This window comes from Orycteropus afer, unplaced genomic scaffold (assembly GCF_000298275.1).
Source record: "Orycteropus afer afer isolate SDZICR_OR568_19922 unplaced genomic scaffold, OryAfe1.0 scaffold01082, whole genome shotgun sequence".
Taxonomy (NCBI): Eukaryota; Metazoa; Chordata; class Mammalia; order Tubulidentata; family Orycteropodidae; genus Orycteropus; species Orycteropus afer.
In genome coordinates, this window is record NW_006922669.1 from 107,035 (window position 1) to 113,961 (window position 6,927).

General features: G+C 32.6%; 1 pseudogene; it reads right to left on the minus strand.

The window, feature by feature from the left end:
- Positions 1-676: 676 nt before the first annotated feature.
- On the minus strand, positions 677-1,590 carry LOC103212739 (annotated as a pseudogene).
- Between the last annotated feature and the right edge of the window lie 5,337 nt (positions 1,591-6,927).

The window sequence follows — 6,927 nt, forward strand, 5'->3', positions numbered from 1 at the left end:
TACTTGCTAACTCTTCACATCATCAAAATATTGCTTTGTGCAACTATGATAAATGGATTATATAAAAATATTCTAATTTGTAAATGTGTGGTTGATAATAATAATAATGTCATTCATATTTTCTGGCTATGACAGATTTAAAAAAAAAATCAGTAAATTAAATACCTCATTTTATCTTTGTATTTATGAACTGTGTATCTTTCTTATTGATTCATAGAAAATCCTTATGTATTTATGTTATTAACCTTTTCCTGTCATTTGTGTCACAAACCTATTCTTTTATTTTTGTTCTAATATTTTTCTTTATATTTTGTCTTTTACTATAGATTTTTAAAAGTTTATTAGTTAAATCTGTCATTTTATTGAAAAAAGGGGGGAGGGCAGAATGTCTTATTCACATCCATACTATAAAATCATCTGGAAAGAAGATAAAATGAATGTTTTAGTCATGAAAATTTCTGCTTAAGAGATCAAAAAAGACATATTTTATCTACCACAGAGCATTTTTAAATAATTGCTTGTTCAATAATGAAGTGATAGGAAAATAACGATTAAATGGCTGTGAGATCAGCCTGATTGTTCTACAGGTTAAGTAATGAGAAATTTGTTTATCACCACTATAAAAATATAAATTAGCTATGCATCTTTTAACATGATTCATTAACTTAAATTTCTTCTACTTCTTTGAGAGGAATACAATTTTTTTGAATGAGTCTTTAATGGCTTGTTTAACTTGCTTATTCTTCAAGGTATGTATGAAAGGATTCAGCATTGGTGATATGGATGAAATGACCAATGACACACTTTTATCAATCTCCACCTCTTCTTTTGCAGAAGGTTTGATATAGATGAAGATGCAACTGCCGTGGGTGATGGAAATCACAATCATGTGGGAAGAACAGGTGGAAAAGGCCTTTTTCCTTTGTTGAGCACAAGAGAATTTTAGAATCGTCTTTACAATATGCAAGTAGGAGAGAACTACACATATAAGCATGATAACAAAAGTCAGTACAGCACAGGCTATAACCATCTGCTCAATTAACCATGTGTCTGAGCATGAGATTTTCAGAATAGGAGGTACATCACAGCCAAAATGATTGATGATATTAGAGTTACAAAATTCCAGGTTAAAAACTAAGCTAATTGGTGGGAGAATAATCATAAATGCTACCATCCAACAGCAGAAAACTAGAATTTTGCACACTTTGCTGCTCATGATTGTCCTATAATGTAAGGGTTTGCAGATGGCCACATAACGATCATAAGACATGATGGCCAAAAGAAAAAACTCAGTTACCCCAAAGAGATATATAAAAAATAGTTGAATGGCACATGCATCGTAAGTAATTTTTCTGTCTCCAGTTGATATGCTGTGCAGGAATCTTGGAACACAGGCTGTTGTAAATGAGATTTCTAGAAAAGAGAAATTTTGGAGGAAAAAATACAGGGGTGTTTTAAGGTGAGGATTCACCAAGGTGAGGGTAATGATGGTCAGATTTCCAGTAGGAAAATGAAAAGCAAAACCTGAAGCTGAGGATCTTCTGTCAGTCCCCGAAGGATAAACATTGTTATTGCTGTGTGGTTTCTCATAATTAAACTTCAGGCTTAAGCCAAACCTATGTGTAAATTTAAGAGAGAATTAAACTGCAGAATTCAGTGACAAAATCAAGTAATGATGAATACTCTCTCATATTCAACCTTATCCAACACCCATGAGTATTTTTTATTGACCCTAGGAATACTTTTTCTGTATTGTAGTGAGCTGAGCACCTTAATTTATTTATACCAAATGGGTAAGTGAGGTGTTATAAAAATCATTTTTTAATTATTTAACTATAATTTAACTTTTATTTATTACTCTTTTGTAATTACTCAACGATGAATTGAACATTATAATTTCTATTTGGGATTTGTGCATTTGGACTCCTCCACATCCATATTTATAATTTCAAATATCTCTTTTAAGCATTAATACCTATATCATACATATCTAGTACTTGGACTACACTGTGTAGTACAATCTGACAGTGTTGCTGCAGTCTTCTATCACATTGTGAAGCAATGTTGAGTATAATGAATGCATTGTGAAAGAATATACAAGTAGACTTTCATGCTATCAGCTTGATTCAGATTGAAATATATGTATACAACATATTTTGCAGTGCTCAGAAGAAAAAAGCCTGGTGAATTTGCTGGATCTCCTTACCATAACACTATATACTCTCCCTTCTCCTTCAAGTTCACATCTTTTTGTCTATTTATACATTTTGCATTCATTTCTTGACTTCTTATTATTTTATTTTCTACTTAATAAGTCTTTTGAAACTGCTCCATTATGCATCTTCAAATTATTTAATTCACAATATAATTATAAGAAGCAGCAGCTCTGGTGGCACAGTGGTTAAGGCATCCAGTGGACAACCAAAAGTTGGTGGTTTGAACCCACTAGCCGCTCTTCAGGAGAAAGATGAGGCAGTCTACTTCTGTAACAATCTATACCCTTGGCGACCATGTGGGGGTTGCTATGAGTCAGAATGCTCTCATGCTATCCTCCAGGCACTCTTCCATGTGTAAACTTTAAAACTCACTGCCATCAAGTCAGATTAGACTGATAATGACCTCTCCTTGGGTTTCCAAGGTGGTATCAGTACGGAAGTAGATTGCTCCATCTTCCTTTCAAGGAGTGGCTGGTGGGTTTGAACCACCAGCCTTCTGGTTAGCAGTCAATGTATAACTGATATAATCCTGTGACATAGGGAGGCATAAGACCTCCATTTTGTGTATGAGAAAAAGTGAAACACAGAGAGGTCAAGTATGTGTCAACTGTTTGCTAGAAGTGGCCAGTCATTGAGACTCCAGAGTCCCAACACTAATCACTGCACATTGACTATTGGTGCACATTTACCTGAATTTTTGGTTTAATGTTTCTATTAGTATGCAAAACCTTAAAGTTAAGGTTATGATATAACTTATTGTCATAGAACATATTTGAGAACAAATGGGGCAGTGTAAGTAATTACACTAATACAACTGATGTAAATATGACTGTCAAAGATAAAAACTAAATACATACCACTTTACTTATATACAATCATTCTCTCAATTCATGAGCAATTATCAGAGTTGATTAATATCAAAAAGTGTCCAGGTACAGCTGTCTAATTTTCCTTGACTAATTCCTTACCTTTTATTATTTTTGTTTCTGTTGTTATTTTTGTTAGGTGCCATTAAGTCAGTTCCCACTCATAGCAACCGTACGTTTTAAAAAGTAGAAATGCTCGTAGGGTTTTCTTGGTTGTAATTTTTACAAAACAGATCACCAAGTCTTTTCTTCCAGAGCCATTGGGTGGGTTCTAACTACCAAACTTTAGGTTAGCAGCTGCAAGTGTCACCAAGATTCCCACTTATTCCTTTAATTACATAGATTTCTCTATATTTGTTCAATATTTCTCCCAGTAAAATGAAGACTAGAGAATAGGGACTTTGTCATCCTGGGCTAAGATGAATAGCTAGCTAAGAATTATTTATCATTTATCTCTAATTATGTTGACAGATTTTTCATAGATTTATAGCTTGTAAGTAATGTCTCCAAAGGCTCCAAATTTTCTAACATTTACTAAATGTGAAAGGAATAAGTAAGAATAAGTCATTTTCTTGTAGTTTTAAAATATTTTTCACAGAATGCCTTGGCATATGTAATACCAACACATTCACAAAAGTCTTTTTCTCATTTTCCTAATTCAGTGGCCAGTGTCTTTACTCCTATGGACCCAGTATACAAAGCATAGTCTCCATAGCAGAGACCACACTGGACCACTAGACAGAGAAATGAATCAGAGTCAGCATAGAAACAGCCAGTTAGAAACCTGGGCTCTGGAGCATGGCGTTATCATCAGGAGGTAACTCTCTTGCTCACACTGAGAATCTTCTTTCCTATTTTCTTCTTTGCCAGACTCTCAAGAAACCACCAAGTAGTGATATTGGTATTTAGTTCAGATTTTCTCATAACTTTAAATTATTTTTTCAATCTTAATACTTAATATTTTGCTTCTATCTAAATCCAGACTCATTGAATATTAAGTGTTTAATAATCTTCATTTCATATTCATATTGGCTATAATGTTTTAAATATTTAATTTCTAAAAAGTTTTTTTTTAATTTTTTAAAATATCAGAAATGGACAATAAAATATCAGTCAATATATCAATCTAGTGTCATTCTGTGTGTGTGTGTGTGTAACTTTTTTTCCTTCTTCTTCATGTATATGTGTTTGTGGGGGATTTTTCTTATGAATTTTCCCTTAAACCAAGCCTAGGATTTATTTGTATAGCCAAAGTTCTAGAAAAAAAGTTAAACCTCATAAGTGACTATTGGATATTTTCTCATCAAATGATAACAATAGTATTCAGCAAATGGATTATTTAAGTCTAATACTTTGTGTTAAGAGATAAATATATTATGAGTCTTCCATACAGTAAAAAATAACTGAAATAACATTTTCATACTTACCATTATTCCAAAACCCAAACCCACTGCCATCAAGTCAATTATGACTCATAGCAGTTGCCGTTGGTTTTCCAAGGCTGTAAATCTTTACGGAAGTAGATTGCCTCATTTTCCTTCAACAGAGCAGCTAGTGAGTTTGAACCACTGACCTGGTTAGCAACCAAATGACTTACCAACTGTGCCGCCAAAGCTCTTTACTTACCCTTAAGTAGTAAGTATTTCATGGTATCTGTTGGCATTTAATTCCAGATGTTCATAGGGAAACACAGTGGAACAGTAATATGCTGGTGGGAACATGTGAAAGCTATTTTCTGAAGGACCCACACTCAGCCAGAAAGGATCCTAGAAATACCCAGAACACTTTTACATCATAAAGGTCCTCTTCACTGAGAGAGAAGAGCCAGTTTGAACCACAGAGATATGTCTTTGTTCTCTTGACCATTAAAATAAAGGAATGCTGGGGATGTCATCAGTTATTAGGTAGTTAGGGATAGTTGATCTGAACTTATTGGTGAGAAAAAGAAATATTTGGTAGTAAATGTTAAAGCTAGTTACTTTATATAGTCCATCTTTAACAAGAGCCAATAGCGTCAACAAATAAGAGTCCTTCATTATCCATGATTGAAAGTCACAAGGAATGTTCAATATAATTAGTTTTGGCAATCAGCCTTACTCAGAACTTAAATGAGACAGAGCCTTTAGGGCCAAGAAGAGCAAGAATAGCACACAAACACTGTGATGGTACTGGGCAATGTAAGTCAAATGAAAAGATACATATTTTTTTCCTGTATTGTCTAAGACAATGGAACTTGCATAAAACTGTTTTCCACACTTATTTTTTTACAATACATAACTCAATAATGTTAAAAATAAAAGGATAAAAAAGAAATAAAATATAACAATAAACATAAATTATTTTATAAAAGTAAGGTCAAAGATATCCCATCCAAATATAAGTAAATATTTCAAACTGTTTTATCATCTACCACTTTTATCCAATCTAGCATGATTGACTTTAATATTGGCTGTACTTAACTAAATGTTAAAATGCTTGCAATAAAAATGCTATTGTAATTTTAAAATTACTAAATTCCTTTTTAGCTAGGAATTTATATATATCAAAAAATAATAATTAGATATTTTCCCTTATAAGTGTGATTGTATGTTACAAAGTTTCAATGAACAAAATCTGCTATATAATGGGAAGTTTAAAGAGCAAAACAATGGAATCAAATATTATTTCTTGAAATAACTGCAGTTGTTCTATACATCCTTCGGATGATAAAGATTATAGTTTAAATAAATGAGTTTATACATTCTTTCTACCACAAATATTACAGTTTAGATAAATGAGGAGCTATAATGATTTGAATTAAAAAAAAATAATTTGATAATATTTCACCTTTTACATGACAAAAAAATCCCAAGTACACTAAAGATATAAATATTGATAATTATGAATGACAGACATGAAAATGAATATTTATATGTCATTTTAATTTTCTAAATGTTAAACTAAACATACATAATAGTCCATTATAAAAATACTGATAAGTACCTTATCTAAAGTAAAAATTTCATATACTATAAATATAATAAATAAAAATCAAAACTGGGAATTATATTTTAAACATATATGTTAAGCATAAAGTTAATAGAACTGAAAATGAAAATATGTAGGTTTAACTTCTGGGAATAAAATGTTACTCTACTTTTTTTGTGTGTGTGTGTGAAGGACAATGCCTGATTTATCACAAGGGGCCAATAATTAATAGCCATGAAAGACATACAGCCAGCCCATGTGGTTGAGATCAGTGTTTAGTGAAATATGGGAAAGATAAATGTCCATATGTAACGGTTAGCCAGTTTCTTATATTAGATTTAAATGACAGCCCTGTCTGATGAAATGGGTTGAATAGCTCCAGATGATTTCTTCACTATAGAAAATATGCTTAATCTCCTGGATGGTAAAAGACAATTGGGTAGGTCAGTGAAGTGGCCATGTGAGGATGCATTAAGAAGAGTTGAGGGTTAATATGTTTGGGAGAGGTATGTCCACAGGATAGCTGATCAAGGCTAATTCCTGGATCAACCTCAGCTTACATGAGGTGAGAGTTCAGAGATGCCTGTTAATTAATCACTAGTACTTCAAATGGCTTACAATTTCAAATGTTGCTCTACTTTGGATAAAATATTTGTTTTATAATATTGAAAAAAAAAAAAAAAAAACTGCCATCGAGTGAATTCTGACTCATAGTGACACTTCAGTACAGAGTAGAACTGTCCCAAAAGTTTTCCAAGGCTGTAATCTTTATGGAAGCAGACTCCCTCATCTTTCTTCTGCAGAGCAGTTGGTGGGCTCTAACTGCTAACAATTTGATTATCAGCCCAACATTTTAACCACTACACCACCAGAGCTCC